We start from the raw sequence: 19,646 nt of genomic DNA on the forward strand, positions 1-19,646 counted from the left end.
AGTTTCAGTCATTTTCATTCATACATTAAAAGCATTAAGCTCGCCAAAGCTGCCAAGATTGACAGCACTGGCAAATGAAATCCTCCACTGATCAAAAGGACACTGTGGGAAACTGCAGTGCACACTTTACAACACTGCCTCTATGATTCTATTTAAACATCTGAAATCTGGACAATCTCTGAAAATATGCCAGGGGAGGAAAGTCCCCCTAACTGCTCGCCACTCAAAATACTTTTTGAATAGCAAGATGACATAGGTACCTAATAGGTAAGATTTATTTCACTAACAACACGAATGTCTGTAACTGCCGACCATATGAAACAATGAAACGTTTCTGTAAATACTGTTTTGCACTTGGATGAGCAAGGCATGTATTTTATCTGAGAGACGGTGTCAGGTCTAAATGACAATTTAATTGAGACATTGCAAATGCTAGTTTTATCTTTTATTATTATTATTATAAATAATAATATGAACAGGGCCTGGGTGCTGATGGAAAGCTCTCTGCAAAAGTCCCATTTCAATTTTTGCATCCTTCCCTTCCCCCTTCTAGTTTTGCTTGGCTGGATTCTGCTTCTGAAAAAAGACACGTGAGTTTTTTCAGAAGGCTTTGCCTGCGCTAGACTTGGCAAATTTCCTTTGCAACATTTGCCTATTTAGAGTAGGTGGTTCTACTCTCTCCGAGTGTCCTGTCCCTCTCCTAATTATCTTTTCTCCTTTCTATTCTTCCCCCTGCTAGGACGTGTGTCAAGGAAGGTGACTGCTGAAGCAGATGTTGGGGGCAGGGCAACCATTTCACTATTAATGGTTTTGGTATACTTTCTTCACAGTATAATTGTGATCATGTTTTCTTTTCTATGGTTCTGCTTCTAATATTGGTTCCATCAAGTGGCTAATGGGACAGCATCTTTGAGATCAAGACACCAGCACATAACGTGATGCTTGGGAATATGATGATGGTATAAATTCTCATCCTTTCAAAAGCAATATGAAGATTTCAGGTTCCTTGTGTTGCAGGACACTCATTATCCTATCTCCTATCAGGCATCTTCTCTCTGCACCACATGGAACTACCATTCATTAAGGCCTCAGCAGCCCTGCAAGATTCTGCATGTTTGCTCTCAAGAAAGCAGCCTGAATAAGCCCAAGGATGGTATCAGATTGGAGCCTGAAGTTGGGCTGTATGGTGAAAAGTCTTCCCCAACTGGAGGTGGAGCAACACAAGTCAATTACAACTTGTACGTCACCAACCAGCCAGCCAGCTATAAGCAAGAGAGATGGATTGGGGCAAACTGGAGGGGTGGACAGGGCCAAAGCACCCTCGAATTGTGCTAATCCATCAGATCACTCGGGTAGAACCCAGGTTGGAATTTACAGCCGTCTCCCTCCTTGGTGGGAAGGGCATTGGAAGCCCACTGAGCTGGGAACTGTAGATTGCAGGTACACATTGCACCCTCTGTGCTCATGGGAGTGAATCAAGCCCATTAGCCAGTTTATCCTCACAACAGACTTGTGCAAGGTTACTATTTTACTCCCTCGGAAATCTGTGATCACCTGATTACGTCATATCCCAAAATACCAAAAGGATGCTTGAAACCAATAAACAAGAAATATTTAATTAGCTGGTTGGTTTGACAACAACAACCGACAATTAATCACAGCTTTTCATTTCCCATTCACTTAGGTGTCAATCATACCAACTTACAGTTAAAACTCGGCTCCAGCCTTGACCACAATATTGAAATTGTGATGATACGTAGGTTTGATCTGCACCTTTGATCTCTGCCTCTTGATTTTTCCAGCTGTTATGCAGAATATGGATATAACTCAAATAGCAGTTAATATACTGTGGGATGAATTTGAATGTTAGAAACTTATTTCATTTTTGTCCAACAGTTCATCATGTGAATTCAGAGAATTATTATTGATTGTGCTCGGCAATCCAGAATCAAGAAACAACAAGCAACAACTTGGCCATCCTGTGAATAATAAATTCTCGCAGTTTATTTATATTTTAGCAGGCCCTTAGAGTTAGCAATCCTTTATTTTACCATTTTAAGAGACGGAAAAATAAAAGGATTATTCTTAAAAGGAAGGGGAAGATCAGAAATCATTACATTTTTCAAAAGTGAAAGAGGGTTTATGCTGCACATACAATCTATTTACTAACAAAGAAATGTAGGTGAGGTTGACTAAGACCAAGATGAATTTTTAAACGTGTTATATAGCAGAACTGTATCAACTTCAATGCAGTTATTTTAATTTACTCTAGCAGACAACCTGGACCTCTACTTAAATGTCTGAACACACTTGTTGATAGTACTGCTAATTTGAATATCCTATCTATTGAGAAAGTCTTAAAGGGGTAGTTGTATTAGTCTGTAACTTAAAAAAAAACCACGTAGTCCTGTGACACCTTAGAGACTAACAAACATAGAATATCATGAGCTTGCATGCGCCAAACCCACTTCTTCAGACGAGAAGATCTTGAAATGTAGGGTCTATTGATATTTAAGGTAAAAAAAATTAGCAGATATCTATATCAAAGCTGTCAAAAGAATATTAGGGTAAATCTGAATGATACATAAAAATGATTGTTTACTCCATTGTTTAATAAAATGTGAATTATTAACAATCAAACATGCATATCAGTTGCTCTTACTCATAATTATAACACCATCCATTTTACAGGTTGGAGATGCCCAGGTACCTATAGAGAGATAGAGACGTACTCAAATAAAGTAACAGAAATTGAAGCAGTGAGTGCCTGTCTTGTCTACAGGCAGTCCCTGGGTTACATGGATCCAACTTACATCGAATCCCTACTTACAAGCGGGGTGAGGCAACCCCGCACTAGCTGCTTCCCCCCAGCAGACCAGGGAGACGTGAAGCTAACGCCCCCCCCAGCAGACCAGGGAGACGCGGAGCGGCTTTTCTCAGCAGACATCTCAGCTTGAGAATAAAGGACTGAGGGAAGTGAGGTGTGGGAGAATAAAACTGAGCTCTGGAGAAATGTTTGGCTAGAGTTTCCCCTGCAATATGTACCAGTTCCGACTTACATACAAATTCAACTTAAGAACAAACCTACAGTCCCTATCTTGTACGTAACCCGGGGACTGCCTGTACTTGTCTTTCTTATCTGTGTGTGTACTGCACTTGGCCCAATGAGGCCTTGATCTCATGTAAATAATAAATGGCAACAATATAGTCAGTGTTGCAACTAAAACCTGCATAATCTTCTGGTCACTGTGATTAAATTCCCTTATGCTACATCCTAAAAGACTTCTTAATGTGCTGTTAGACCTTTCACTTCAATAGTGCAACTAAGCTATACTAGGGTTCACTGTATGCCAAACCCAGTTTCTATTCATTTCTGATTTTCATTCCAGCCCTGATGAAGACCTGAGGCCCAATTTTCCTCTCACTCCCACCAAAATACATCAGAGGTAACTTCCTTTTCAGTGAATTGAAATATCTGTGGAAATCAGCTCAGAATCAGGTCTATGGGTTTAGAACCACCAACCAGAAAGCACTGAAGTAATCTCAAAGAATTGATAAGATGCATACACAATTCTGAATATCCCATTGTAATGCACTGTAAACTTTAATTTAAAACAAGACAGCTTAAAAGCTTTATGGATTTGATTGATGACACAACATCTATATTGATGGCTGATAGCAATTTTGGAAGCTGGCATACTGTTATTTCTGTTTTGCATTGCTAACAATGAAGTTCAGGGCAACAGTATATTTTATGAAAAGCTTTGGTATTACACTGTCGTAACACTGACATTAAATAATGATAACAGGTCTGAGCCACCGTTTTATGGAAATATCAGTCCTCGAGGTGACAAATTAACCTACCTCAGCCAAATGACATTTCTCAGGCTCAGCCACTACTAAGCATGTGAGCTTTCTGCAAAGCAGAGGACAAAGAAAGGGCAGGTTTGCCAGTCAGAAAAGACTTGATTCCTATGTACTCTGGTAGGCAGTGTGGGAATCGCAACACCAGCGCTAATAGAGGGGAGTTCTGAGATCTGTGTTCTCCAGACAAGCAGGCATAGATCTCTCACAGGGATTTCTGTGGAAAACCAAAAAGAAATTCTGAGGCTACTTTCCGCTCAATCTCTGGAAGCATTTCAGCTCTACCAATGAAGAGAGAAGTAGAGGGGGAAAAAACTGCTGTAGCAATCAGCATCAATATCTAAGTTTTTTCATTCCTTCTTTGTTTCCTGCTCTGTTCCACAGACAGCAGTAAGATATGGCCGGATAAAAGCTTGCAAGTGTACATACCACAGACCTACTGTTGTATCTGAGGCAGACTGTTTAGTTAAAGCACTGAAGTTGGAGGCGGGGGGAGGGGAGTCCGTGCCCAAGTCCCAGCTGTACTGCAGACTTACTGGGTGACCTCAGACAATTTTCATGTCTTCGAAAATTATTCTGGTCCGGGGTGACAGGGTTCCCTCAACCCACCCTGGATCTGGAAGAGTTAACTGTGCATTGTAGGCTGAGGAACCCACACCCCTTCACCTCTGCTGGGCATGCTCAGCCTGGAGGCAAGGTATCAAAAGAAGATGTCAAGCTCATTCTGGGCAGGATGCTTAAGGGAGGGGATGCAGACTTTCTCCAGGGAGCTGCTATAAGACCAGACCCCAGAAGTAAGGCATACCAAGTCCCAGACAGATTACAGGAGGCCTGACCAACCCAGAGAGGAGACTGTGCCATCAGGAGCTACAGCATCTGAGCACTCCAGAGACTCATGGGACCAATGGCCCATCCCTGGTGAAGACAAGGTAGGAAGCAGTCCAGAGGACTTAGGGTATGTCTACACTAGCCCCCTAGTTCGAACTAGGGAGGCTAATGAGGGTGACCAAAATTGCAAATGAAGCGCGGGATTTAAATATCCCACCCTTCATTAGCATGTTCCCGGATGATCATCATTTTGGAAATTGACTAGCCCGGAATAATTGCCTGCGTCTACACGCGGCAGTGAAAAGGAAATTCGAAGTAAAGCCCTTAATTCGAATTAGGTGTTAAACCTCATTCCAGCAGGAACAGCTAATTCGAGTTAGGGCTTTACTTAGAACTCCCGTTTCACTGCCACGTGTAGACGTGGGCAGTTATTCCAGGCTAGTTAATTTCCAAAATGGCGACCGCCCGGGAACATACTAATGTAGCGCGGGATATTTAAATCCTGTGCTTCATTTGCAAATGCAGGTATCACAGGCTCCTCCCCCAGAATGCCTGCTGCAGGCATATTGGGGGCGGAGCATTGCTGCCCCCTGAGCAGCCACCCTTCCCATGATCTGGGGTCTGGGAGGCTGGGGACCATGTGCCTCACCACCTCCCCATGGTGCTCCAGGTGCAGGGGGGGCTTGGTTCCCATGAGGGGCAGGGCTGGAGGCTTGCCTCCCCCAGCCCTACTTTCGCCCACTGCCCATGTACTTGGGCCATTAGCCTTGGCACTTTGAGTGAAAGGGCTGCTTCATTTGACTCCAGCCATTAGGCCGCACTTCCCTGAACTGAAGGGCTGCTTAAAAGACTGGCCACCAGGCAATATTACCTAGTTCCATGGTAAGGGCCTTCCATATAGGACCTAACCCTTTCTGTGATACAGCCTCTTCCCTTTCTGGTGCCCAGGTATTCCGTGATGGAGCGCACCTACCTCGTGGCAGCCTATATCAGCTCTGAGCTGCACTTTTCTCCTACATGAGATGGAAAGAATAATATCTATTTTGCAGGAACAGTGTGAATTTGAGTCCACCAATGTTTATAAAGCACGTGGAGAGCATTTGAAGGAAAGGTGCATAAAAGGAAAATTAGAATATGAACAAGGAATAGGATCAGCTTCAACAAGTCTATACAACTTGCACACAGCAACAGAGAATGGGCACTTATGTGAAGCTTGTGAAACTCAAATAACTCAAAATGTATCGACTGTCACAAGCTGCTAGAAATGGCTTTACAGGCTTGCTCCACCCTGAGAAATAAGAGGCTGCACTGACGTGTGACCGTGATAAGCATTTTTGCATTCCAGAAACTGGTGACAATTCACAATCGGAGGCATAATTCATTCAGTCAGAATTAAATGACGAACTGCAAGATTGGAGATGACACAGGTTTACAGTTTGCATAAATTAATATGACGATCCACTGTGCATTACAGTTCAAAAGCGGACAATGATTCCTGAAATATTGTACGAGGACAGAAATTTAAATTAAATAGGAAGCAACGATGGCCATGACCAAAGAGACTCGTGCTAAACTACCCATGAAATACTGTCCCACAGTAGAATATCCTCATACCATTTTACTGGTACACTTTCAAGACAGCCAACAGATTTTAATTCTCAAATTTTACATTTGCAGTATATCAAAATCAGGGATATGGCGTTATCGCCAACGAAAATGTAATACATAGTTGTAAAAGAATATTGTCTAAACCTCTACTCACAATAGTATTTTATAGGCCAATTTTTTAGGCAGCCCAAAATTGGCAGCCTCCAAAGCTGTACTTATAATTTTTCCATCTGTAAACTGAGAAATTACGTGTCTGTCTTCAGAAATCTACTCATAAATACCAGATTGTGTGCTTATTAAAACAGTATGCTGAAGTTCATAAGATTGTTATGTAAGGCCATAGTATACTTAAAGTTTTTCCATTATAAGGCATTTTTCTCTCCTTGTACTACATAGAAAGCCATTTTTTCAGGTTCTTCATGGCACATCTATAGGCAATTCAAGATCATTCTGTATGGCTAGATTCGACCAATCACATGACCAAAGTTAATTAGCGTAATACTGTCCGGGATGGGAATACCTGCTGAGAGACAGTGGCAGCATTCCAGTTCCCACAGCAATTCAGCTAATGAGTTACCCATGCTTATTTTTATTATTAATAAATGCACCCTACGCAATAATAGACCCAGAGTCGTCTCCAATGTTAGTAAGAGAATTGTATCGCTTGGAGAGCCCACCACTTGTGACGTCCTGAGCACTGTGGCATGGGCTGCTTCACAAATAAAATGACGAGGATTCACCAGAAACCACAGGGGAATAAAGATGTGACCCTTCCACCTTCGTGACCGTTCTAGACAATGACGCCACTGGGAGCCCTGCTTCACATACGTACTCACGACAAGTCAGTTAGTTCATCCAAAACAACCCAGCCTCAGCTGGCTTGTTCTACCCTGCCATGCACATGCCCATTACCACCCAGGGGCGGGGAGAGGCTGACACTCAGGAAAAGCACAGCTGGCTTCACAGGACACATAGGTTCCCTCTGAATCATCTCAGGCTTGTCAGCTGGCATCACCCTAGGAGGCACTGGACAATGTGAGCGTGCCCATCAGGGCTGTGAGTCACACCGTGTTCTAATGTGTCCTAAGTAAACTGGCTAGGTTAGTTTCAACCCCACCACCTACTTGGCTAGATTCTGGTGACTGGGAAAGCTGCAGACGGGAGGAATCTCTCCATACGCCTGCAGCCACTGCTCATTGCAGAAGGTTGGACCGGCCCTCCTCTAAGTAGGAGTGGGAGGAAAGGATGGATGAGAGCTTTGTAGTGAATTCCCCAGTGCTGACTTTCACCCTCTCTGTCCCTGCCCTGGCGGTGCACACCTGTGTACAGGAGGCCCTCCCTCCTGCACCTCACTTCCAGGCAGGAATCTTGCATTCCCTTTGCATAGAAAAGCTTGGGGTATGTCTACACTACCCCCCTAGTTCGAACTAGGGGGGTAATGTATGCATACCGAACTTGCTAATGAAGCCCGGGATTTGAATTTCCCGGGCTTCATTAGCATAAAGCCGGCGCCGCCATTTTTAAAAGCCGGCTAGTGCGAACCCCGTGCTGCACGGCTAATCCGTGGAACGAGGTGTACAGATAGTTTGGATTAGGAAGCCTAATCCGAACTATCTAGTCCGTGCCGCGTGTAGCCGCGCGGCACGGGGTTCGCACTAGCCAGCTTTTAAAAATGGCGGCGCCGGCTTTATGCTAATGAAGCCCGGGAAATTCAAATCCCGGGCTTCATTAGCAAGTTCGGTATGCATACATTACCCTCCTAGTTCGAACTAGGGGGGTAGTGTAGACATACCCTTGTACATTTCCCTTCTCACAGGGTCCTTTTCACCGATCGCACGGGGAAAAGGACTCAGTGCGAAAGGCTTCATCCAGCACTATCAAAAGCAATAACTCTTTTACCATTGACTTCAATAGGAGACGGATCAGAGCCGACGTGCAGTGAGTTTGGGCTATGTCGAGCTGTATCAGAATTTGGCCCTTATGGTGTACTGCAGAGTCATCTGGTTACAATACACAGCAGCCCCTATAGTGTACAGGCATAATAGTGATAAATAATCCAACAAATGCCAGACTGGAACTGTTGAGCTCCAGAAAACAATGGATTCAACCGCAAAGCCTTAAGAGAATATGGACAGAGCCCTGCAAATCTGTGGATATCTGCTTTATATCCATGGGTATCCGCATCCACAGATATGGGTGCAGATATCTGTGGCTCATTTTTGCAGATATGAACAGGAATACGGATACAGCTGTTGTATCTAGAGCCCTGCAAATTTGCAGATATCCACTGGATAGCCATGGGTACCGGCATCTGCAGATATGGATGCAGATATCCATATCTCAGTTTTGTGGATACAGATGTGGATGTAGATGCAAATTTTGTAACCGCACAGGGCTCTAAATATGGGACAGATTCACCCTCAGGGGACAGCAGCAAGCAACTTGTCTCCATTAGTTTCATTGTAGTTTCAGCTCCAGTCACTCACATGAAGCTAACCTGGTGGGGTCCAGATGCAGAGCGGGTATCGTCGACAGCCAGGTTCTAGTTTGGGCATATCAGTGGCTCTCTCTGGCTGCCCTAAAGACAGCTTAATGAGCCTCTTGTTGATTATCCTTGAGCTGGGAACCTGCAGGTGTCAGACATGCTATAGCTGTTCTTAGACTACCACCATTCCCAGTGCTTTGCACACAGGGTATATCGTGAGTAAAGGACCCTAAGATGTCCCTATACCCTTGTGACCCCCGCTTCCTGGAGCTGCCCCACACAAAGCTTAAAGCTTGGGATCTGGGGCAGCAAAGATGTGCTAGAGCATCTGAAGAGGTCATCTTCCTCTAGTCCTGCAGCAAACACAGCTCAGCAGGACTCTGCTGTAATTGTCTCTTTTCATTTATTTTTCTGTGGGAAAGTGAATTCCAAGGAACAGGGTAAATGGTCTTGGCTGCATCCCTCTTATGCTTGAGTATGGACAGCACCTTGCATGAACACTGCACCCAAACAAGCACTGTGAATTAATCTAGATTTTAACATGTCAAGAATACTCCTAAGCTAAGGGCAGAGGCAGCCTGATCTAATGGCTAGGATGCTGGATTGGGAGTCTGAGGATCTGTGGTTGTTCCAGCTCTGCCACTGTCCACTTATGTGACCTTGGGCACATCACTTCACCTCTGTTTCCCTCTCACCCTTTGTCTTTTATCTATTGAGACTGTAAGATCTTCAGGGCAGGGATTGTCTTAGTAGTGTTGGTGGAGCGCTTAGTTCAATGGAGCTCTTGATCTTAGTTAGGGACTGTGGGCACTGCGGTACTACATATAACACCACAATATTGGACTGCAGAAATATTGATAGGATGAAATGGATTTACCTCTTTGTGCTATTGCATCACTCAGGATCAGACAAATTAATACAAATATCCGCAAAACTGAGATGTGGATATCTGCATCCATATCTGCAGATGCCGGTACCCATGGATTCCGGCCCTTTAATTAGCTCTGTCCTGCAGCCTGGATGAATGCCTTAATTGCAGCACCTTTCAGGCTCCCAAGAAAAGCCAGATAAGAATTCCCTTTATCCCTATTACTCTTTGCTCTGGCAGCCAGGACCTTGGCCAACAACATACGTAATAACTCAGAGAAATAAGGTATAAATATAGAGGGAGTGGAGACCAGAATTTCTCTTTGTGCAGATGACATTCTGCTATACATCACACGCCTGACACTTCGGCACCATCAGCCTCTGATCTATCAGAAGAACTCAGCTTGGCTTCCGATTATAAAATAAGCATCAAAAGCAAGTCCAGAAGCAAGTGCGAATGTAGGACCTTGAGTAGTATAACTGGAACAGGCATGGTTTCTGATAGCTTGGGAACTTACCCAGATGTGAAGTCAGTAGATGACAAAAATACAAGTTGAATTTCTCTAGTCTGGCACCCTTGGAATCTACTGGTGCCCAGAGGTAAAAGTAAGCAGGTGCACCCAGGTGCGCAGCTCCAGCAAGAGCTGGCTGAGCTGTGGCAAAAGCCAGTAGGGAGCTATTGAAAGAGTTGGCAGGGACCCAGGTTGCAATAGGACAGTACCTATAATACATTTTAAGTTACTTTCACTGTTGCCAGTGCCAAAGAATTTGCTGAACCACAGAAGGTCGATATTGTCTAATAGCATGACCAACACTTCCACTGCTTACTGGGCTCTTAGAAGGCATTTAGGGGTAAATTAGAGTTAAATGACAGCACAGAACATTGAGAGCTAGGGCTGGTGGCTGTAAACAAACTTTATGGGACTGCGGGAAACTTGGCCACACCCATGAAAGTGGACATCTGGCTAATGAAAATCATGCTGGGCCACAGATGTTGCCAAGCCAGAGCGCGCTGGACTAGCACCGGCCACAGATGTAGCCAAACCAGAGCGCTGGCCAAGCGTTCCACCTGTACCTTGTTATTTAATCAATTTTTTTTTAAAAGGTGGTCAGGCACTAAATTTAGGAAGTAGAACTGTGAGTGTTATAAAGTGTTATAAAAATGTTCTCTTGTGATTCTGATACATCTCTCTGGTGCTCCCAACATATTTATTTGGGCTCCTGGTCACTCATATTACGACTTTCATTTGGGAAGGGATAAGAGTAGAATTGGAAAAAAATGCAGAAACAGGGGATTGGCCCTTTCTTTCTCTGGCAGCTCAACAAACATATTGGTTCACTGGATTTTTAGCACCACACATACATGCAACTTAGGTGCAGTTGGAACAATCAACTTCTTCTCTCCCTGAGCTAAGTTTGGTGGTACAAATTACACCCCAGACGAACACACCCTTGTTATGTGGAACTGCTTAAGTAGCTCTGGTTTTCTCTGTTCCATCCAAAGAGGGTCTCCAACATAGCAGATTGTCTCTGATCCTCATAATGACATGGTAACTAGATATGAGCAAAATTCACTAACCCACTTAGGCCAGCTTTTCAGAACTAGGACAAACTCTGAAATTGCCACAGTAGAGACTCCAAAAAAAAAAAAAAATCACACATCCATAAATATCTACAATTTTGGCAGATTTTAGGAGGTGGGGATGTTCAAAATCCTGACTGAGATCTGCTCCCTGAGCTAAATGCTCCCTCTCCTCATAATGGGCCAAAGCAGAACCTGGAGTTCACCTCCATCTTACCCCACAAAACTGAAACGGTTTAGCATATGGATCCAAAATGTCATTCCTTATCTTTGTTTTTAAGTGCGTGTATGATCAGAGAAATGGCTATAGATAAAAGGTGCCTTCTTAATCCGGACATCTAACCTGAGTGTCTGAGTTCTACCTGCTTGCTTTGCAGACAAAGTTTTCTATTACTGTTTGCATTGCCACGTCCATGCAGCTAGTGAGAAACCTAGAGTCTTTCAGCATCCCATGTTATTACTAACATCACAGCATCTATTGCAGGCTTGTAGTACTGGCCATGACTGACTAGAAGAAGCAGAACACTGTTTCTCGTATTGAATTTGCAAGGATTTTTGCCTTGGAGGCATATTTTGACTTCTACCCTGAGAAAACTTTGTCCAGTACCCATCAGCAGGGAATAAATACAGACACTCATAATGTTTACAGAACTCCTTTTCAGAGCACTTGAAAGCCTGAAAGGAAGAACAGACTGGAGGAAGAGAACAGAATGTTTAGACTAAAAAATGAACAGCTCAGACACTAACAACTTTCCATAGTTAGAAATACACCATATCATAGTGTTTCACATTGAATATTTTTAGTTCGATCAGCCTTCATATACAGCAGCCTCCATAAAGATTTTGTCTGTGTTAACATTCATGATCCTGATGTCTCATGTTTCATCCATAAGGGAGAAAAGAGGATAAAGCAGAAATATCAGCAAAGGAACCACGGAAAAGAAGCAGACAAGAGTTATTACTGATCTTTGGCAAGATAGATTAAAGGCAATACCCACCTCACGGCATTCTGCCAAGCAGCAGGCAAAGCAGATCAAAGGACTTATTGACTTCAGAGAATTGCTATTAAGTTGGGGGGAAAAAAAGTGGACCACAAAGTAAACCCCCAACTTATGACTGTTAAGATAAAAAAGATGTACACATTTTCTTTTGTTTTATAAAGGCAAAACAAAAAAACAAAAAAACCCAGATAGGTAGATAGGTCAGAGAGAATAACATTTTAGAAGATGTTTTGAAGGTGGGGAAATCAGGCTTGTGCTGGTAGAAAAGAAAGAATGAAACATATGAGATGGAAGAAGCCTTCATGAGACTGAATGGAAGAAGTTCAACAGAATCTGGAGTATTAGGGATACATAAGGGCTCACATCCAGATACACAGAGAAAACAAAAAGTGATGAGGAAGGAAGCTTATAAGTAGAATAGTAAGGTTAGGATGAGTTTTTTTTTGGTGGCACAATCTCCTAATCCATACTGGGAGTGATTTTCAAACATGCATGTCCTTAGTAGAGCACTAAAAATGGACTTTAATTTTTAAGACCAATAACAATGACAGCAAAAGGGAATGGGCAACTGGCCAGATGTGCATCTAGGTATCCATTTGCCTTCACGGGCTTGGGCACTGCATGGACTCATTGAAAAAATCAGGCCCAGCCCAGTACAATGAAGCGTTAAAAATTTTATGTGGGAGTGTTACAGTTAAAATTCCCTCCTGGCAAATATATGAGCATGCGAACATAAAATTTGTTCTCGGTCACCATTCTCGCTTATGAGGTGTAAGCATTCAATAATCTGTAGAAAGGGTTGCAAGCATATTTTTTGAGCTAATAAGTACAGAAAATCCTGCCTTCCCCCACAGAGTATCTCCCAGCTCCAGTAAGACTCAGATGGTGAGGCCTAACCCCAAGACTGATGGAATCACTGGTAGAGCAATGCAAATTAGACACGCATTCACCTGAACTTATAAAGAAGCAAAGAAAACACACGTTGAACACATAAGATGCTGTTGTACTGATGTCTGGAATCACATCGTAAAATGCAACCAGTGATTATTTAGTCATTGCAATGTTATCTGATTACTTAGAACGTACACTAAAGCCATTGGAGCCCTAATACAAGGACAATCTCCATAGGAAGGTAGCAGTGGGCTGGCACTTGCCAACCATGATAGCATCAAGGGGATGTTCTAGACCAGGGCTTTGTAAACTTGTTCAGAGTTTGCACCTCTCTCTAACGCAGAGACTGTCTTGCAGAGACTGCTCTTTCCATTCACAATTCCATTCCATTGCCCTGGAAACAGCAGTTGCTTCCTGTTGGTTAACAGGAATAGATTCAGCACATGCTTAAAGTTAAGCACATGATTAGGTGACTGCTGAATCAGTACACACTGCTCCATTCCTATGAGCAATTACATTTTCTTCACAAGAAAGAGAAGCACGTGTCTTACAAGTCTCCTATTAATATATATTTGTATGAATACTTGGACCAGAAATGCTTGTGCCACATTGTTGAAATCTCTTTAATTTCCCTTTTCTTATTACAGTAATATGCATTTTAGGCAGCCAGTCAGGGAGCAAAAACAATCCCATGTGTCTTTGCTGACCAATCATATGCCATGATTAATGATCAGTGACTAACTGAAATGAGTCATTCACAAAACACCTAATATGGATTATGTTTGCGCAAAATGCCAATCAAATTTAAATAGGTTTGTAACAATCCAAGACTGTGGAGAATTTACAAACAGAGCTTCATTATAATTTTTTTCATGTCCTTCTCCAACATTAATAGCTCCTAGAATTGTTTTGCTACTGAGCAGAAATCTCCCAGCAACCTTTTAATTAATAAATGGCTTAGTAAATCATAAGATCGTCTGTCCATGGAGAAACGTCCACAGACTGTAAAATAGTTACTTCCTAAACCACGGGTGGGCAATAGTTTTCACTGGGGGGGGCACTTAATGAATTTTGGTAAGTGGTCATGGGCCAGTTCCACCCCCAGAAGGGGCAGGTCCGGGACTGTAAGGGGCGGGGGTGGGGACGAACCTTCCTCCAGAGTTGTCTGGGGCCGGAGGCTTTAAATTAAAAACACAGTAAAGGACTCACAGGCACCTGACTCTGCAGCTATTGCATTGCCTGGCTGCTGTGGCTATTTAAAGGGCTTGAGCCCCTGATGGGGTAGCACCATGACTGGGAGCTGGGAGCCATGTAAATAGCATCCTGCTGCCGGAGCCACGTGGCAATTCCGTGGCTCAGGCAGCCGGCTATGAATAGAAAGCGGCCCACGGTAGTCTGTGGCCCAGATCAAAGCATTAGGTGGGCTGGATCTGGCCCCTGGCTTGCATCTCACTTAACCCTGGCCTAAACCTCATCTTGGACAACCGTTTTTCTTATTCTCCATCTAATTTCATAAAAATACAACATACAATAAAAATTTAAAATGGCTAAATTAGATAAGTTACCCATGGAAGGCCTGAACAAAAGCCCATTAAAATCTGTAGGGAAAAACTATCATTGTCTCCAATGGGCTTTGGATAAACCCTAAGAATAGCTCAGCTGCTGAGATGATTGGCATTTCTTAGCAATACCACAGCAACTTCAGTGACAATTCCATCTTTTTTATGGCTCCCTCTGAAAAAGGTCCTAGGGGAGGGCATTCCCAGAGCTTGTATCTGAATGTGCCTTGCTGTGGCTGTGCTTTTGCTGGGCATGGCTGTCTTTAGAGGAGACTGCATGCAGTGTTGGTGACAGCATGGTACATAACCATCAAATAATCTCTCTTTGGTCTTCTGAAAGAAAGCAATCAAGATTTTGAAGGAAGATCTAGTATGCCTGCTTTCATGCTGGTGGGCATTGTCAGTCAGCTCAAAAGAATTGTCTGTATAAAGAGTTCTTTCATTCCATGTTTGCTGCTACATGCATCACCTTTCTGAAAGAGAAGCTGCCTGATCCAGGTAGGACACGGGGCGCCAGCCTGGAAGCCCAGAGACCTACATACTATTCCCAACTGTGTCCCTGACATGGTTTGTGCTCATGAGCAAGTCACTTCCTCTCTCTGTGCTTCTGCCCCCGTCTTATCTTGTTAGACTGTAAGCACAGTGGAGGAAGAATGTCTCTTATAATACATGCTTACAGCCACTGATGGAGCCCTGATCTTAATGGGATCTTTTGGTGCTGCCATAATGGAAAACAAAACAACTCCGCCTCCTCTTCCATTCAAGGCAAACATTTCTTCATGATCTCCCAGGTGATCTACAGCAGTTTTAGGCACAAATTAAAAAGGGGTCTTAATCAATCCAAAACCACCCAAACATCTCCCACACTGAATCAAAATAAAGAAGGAGCTGACAAATCTTGGGAAGAGACTGACTAGAGAGGATTTTTGGAAGCTGAACATCAAAGTTTGCTAGATATAGTTGAAAGAGTGGCCTTTTCCTGCCACCATGTTGACATTATTTGTTTCACAAACCAATCTCCTTCCCCCAGCCTTCAGACAATGTACTGTAATAATCGCCCCAGATTCTTAGTGTTGGTGATATCTATATCCAACTTTTTTTTCCAGCCATGGTTCTCTTCCAACAAACAAGTCATGAAATACATCTTTACTATTCCATAGTGCCTGTCCATTTATCTCAAAGCACAATTATTACAAATCTATCTCATGCAGCGGGAATGAGGGTACCAGAGATTTAGAATCCTCATTCTACACATGGGGATACAGAACTACAGTGAGATAAAAGAGCACTGGAAAAAAATGGTATTTATCTAATTTATCTGTGTTACTGTGATTGCACAGGACATTGGTGTAATAGGGCGTGTAACCTTGGGGTGCATTTTTGGCTGCACAAAAGGCAGATTCAGTTGCTTGGAAATCTGGCCATAAAACTCAGCAAGTGAGGTCTATGAGAATGTCTTCTGCCAACACTTCCCTTCCCCCCAGCAGTGGATACTGGACATAGGATAGACATAGGATGCTGGATTAGACAGGGTCTGATCCAGTTTGGCAACTCCTAAGAATTCTAGGTTTCCAGTCATGGGAAACTCCTGTTTTAATTAACAGAAATTTTCAGGAAGGCTTTATCACAGCTCTCTGAATTCTCAAACTGCTCTTTTGGTCCTTTGAGGAAATGCTCGCCTTTGCAGGGGCAGTGAAGTTCCTAATGATAGATGGAAAAAAGCAAGAAACTTCCTGATGGGTAAAATAATAAAATAAAACACAACCGCTCTCTAGAAAGCTTCTGATATTTGAGGTAAGTGTCAGGGAGGCATAAATCATGCCCTTTGATTAATCTAATCAACCATAGTTATAGCCTCCTGTCCAATTAATCCTACAACGCAAAGGTCTGCATTAAAAGTTTTAGCTTTAACATGTTACTGTTCCAAACAGTCTGCTGGCTCCAACTCATCAGCTGAATGTAAACTCCGCACTCGCTGCAACCACAGCCAATCAAAGAAAAGAATTTCTATGGTCAGGATGATCAGTAGCTCTAAAGATCTATACTTTTCTACACCAGCACATTTTTTAATCTGCCTGAGGATAGATACTGGCCTAGGAAACTGAATCATTCAATAGTGCGGAAAATAACATGCTCTTTAAGGGGTAGATAAAGGTATATTCATTTATTTTTGGAACATGTCAGAGATATCACATAATAAACTGCTGGCTACGTCTAGACTGGCATGATTTTCCGCAAATGCTTTTAATGGAAAAGTTTTCCATTAAAAGCATTTGTGGAAAAGAGCGTCTAGATTGGCACGGATGCTTTTCCGCAAAAGCACTTTTTGCGGAAAAGCGTCCGTGCCAATCTAGATGTGCTTTTGCGCAAAAAAGCCCCGATCGCCATTTTTGCGATCGGGGCTTTTTTGCACAAAACAAATCTGAGCTGTCTACACTGGCCCTTTTGTGCAAAAGCTTTTGCGCAAAAGGACTTTTACCTGAATGGGAGCAGCATAGTATTTCCGCAAGAAGCACTGATTTCTTACATGAGATTGTCAGTGTTCTTGTGGAAATTCAAGCAGCCAGTGTAGACAGCTGGTAAGTTTTTCTGCAAAAGCATCTGCTTTTGCGGAAAAACTTGACAGTCTAGACACAGCCCTGTGTGTATGTATGTGTGTGGGGGTTGGGGGTGGGAATAGGGGTGGGGGACTGCTGTCTTATACTATTTTGAATCAGAACTTCTCAGCTATGTGTAGGCGCCTTATACGGCTAAGCATTAATGGTAAGTCTGGCTTACATGGTAGGATTCTGTGTTTTTGGTACTAGATAATCTGAGTTCTGTCTGAGAAGATCTGAGAGTACATCTACACTGCTGTGTCAACCTAGGGTTAAGCAGAGCTTGAGCCAGCAGATCTTGGATTAAAAAACCCGGGGCCTGAGCAGCTATGCTGATTGTCAACCCTATGGTTAAGAATGTTCTTACCTAGGGCTTCAGTGTCTACACTGTGGTACACAGACCTGACCCAACAGGACCCAGACTTGCTAGCACACTCCCCAGATGTGGCACTTGAGTCCTTTGCTTGAGGTGTAGCATGGCAAAGCTAGACTTTCTACGACCTTTGTTTGTCCAGAGGTCAAATAAAGCTCATGAGATTGTGGGAGAATTGTGGCAGATTCTGAGAGCATCAGTCCCATGGGGATGTGTCTACATGGCCAGCAAGTAAGGCTTGAACCTTGGGTCCTATCTTGACACAGAGGGACCCTCTATCCCTGAGTGGGAAGGTCTTGGGACCCTGCATCCAAGCTCTGGGTCAGCACAACTTGTGTGTAGACAGAAAGGGGTTTAGGCTTGAGTCTGATTTCAAACTGTGAAACATATCCTAAGTGGCTGAGCTTTGCTGCACTGAGACGATTGCCAAGTCTTACATTGAAATGAATTTGTTACATCACTAGGATGTTTAAAAACTGCTAGTAGGCAAAAGGAGGGTGTGTGGTCTTTTCTTAAAAACAGGACTTCTTGCTTCTGTTTCTGGCTATATACTGATTCACTCGGCCATGTGTGGTATGTTAGTAAGCCATTTTGGGTCTCAATTGACCCAACTGTGCAAAAGATACAACCATGTGAATCTGTCTCATTGGAGCACTGGAATCCAATGTTGTAAACAGGTCCGTGCTATGCCTCTGAAGGCAGAAAAAGATGAGTTCTGCAGAGCATGCATTAAGGGGGAGCAGGTGCAACCTGCACCCCTTTCTGCAAAGGAGATGTGGATGAGATGAGGCAAAATGGAACAGGGAATACAAGTTAACACAATATCAGTGACTGAGGGCTGTGCATTATGAGTCCAGGGTTCTCTCTCAGGGCCCACCCATGAGCAGCCTACCCAGGAGTTGTGGTACCAATTTGAATGCAGCCACGCTGCCATTTCATATGCATCAAAGGAATATTTTAATGCCACTTGCTCTCTTCCCCACCCCCGTAAGCCAACTGTGACTCTGAAAGATGTCACTCAATTTAGTCCTAAAGTTACCCATGTGCTCTGCCCAGTCTGGCACCCCCTTTCCTTTTGTTGTAGAAAATGATTCATGTCAGACTTAGAGAACCCTATAACAGAGGTTAGAGGGATGGAGTTATTGAAATGAATGGCACTTTCATGAATAACGATATGTGCTTGTATCTAATTCGACTCAATGCACGGCACCTCCTGCTGGCCTGTTCTGGGAATTAGCTGTCACCACCCAGAAGTGCCCTCTTTTGGTTGGTGTATCCCCTAATATTACCTGTCCCTTCACAATCTTCACCACATTGGAACCCAAGTCTCTTTGGGTACGTCTACACTACAGCGCTAGTTCGAACTAACTTAGTTCGAATTAGTTAATTCGAACTAAGCTAATTTGAACTAACACGTCTAGAACTAAAAACTAGTTCGAATTAGCGTTTTGCTAATTCGAACTAGCAAGTCCACATTGAGTGGACTCTGAACAGGGCTTAAGGATGGCCGGAAGCAGTGCCGGCAGGGCATCAGAGGAGGACTTAGAGCATGGAGATGCTGTCTCAGGCTAGCCGAGGGCTGCGCTTAAAGGGTCCCGACCCCTACCCCGGACAGACAGTTCTAAGGGGTGCCCTGCTTGCAAAGCAGTCCTGGCTTGGGTTGCCCGGACTACCCACACTGGGCACATCACACCACTCGGCCATCAGACCAGCTGCACTTGCTGCAGGCTGCCATCTGGGGAGAGGGGGAAATCGGGGGGCTGCAGGAGAGCTTCCACCCCCAGAAGCCCGCAGAGCCAGCCCAGTCCTCCCCATCGGGGGCTCGTACCCCATTCCTCCCTCACCTCCTTCCACTTACCCTTCCCTAGCCCCCCTTCTTATTGATGTACAAAATAAAGATAACGTTTCTTCCAACATTGACTCTGTCTTTATTGAACAAAACTGGGGGAGACTGGGAAAAGGAGGTGGGAGAGGGGAAGAGAAAGGCTGGG

This window comes from Pelodiscus sinensis, chromosome 12, assembly GCF_052426305.1.
Source record: "Pelodiscus sinensis isolate ZL-2025 chromosome 12, ASM5242630v1, whole genome shotgun sequence".
Lineage (NCBI taxonomy): Eukaryota > Metazoa > Chordata > Testudines > Trionychidae > Pelodiscus > Pelodiscus sinensis.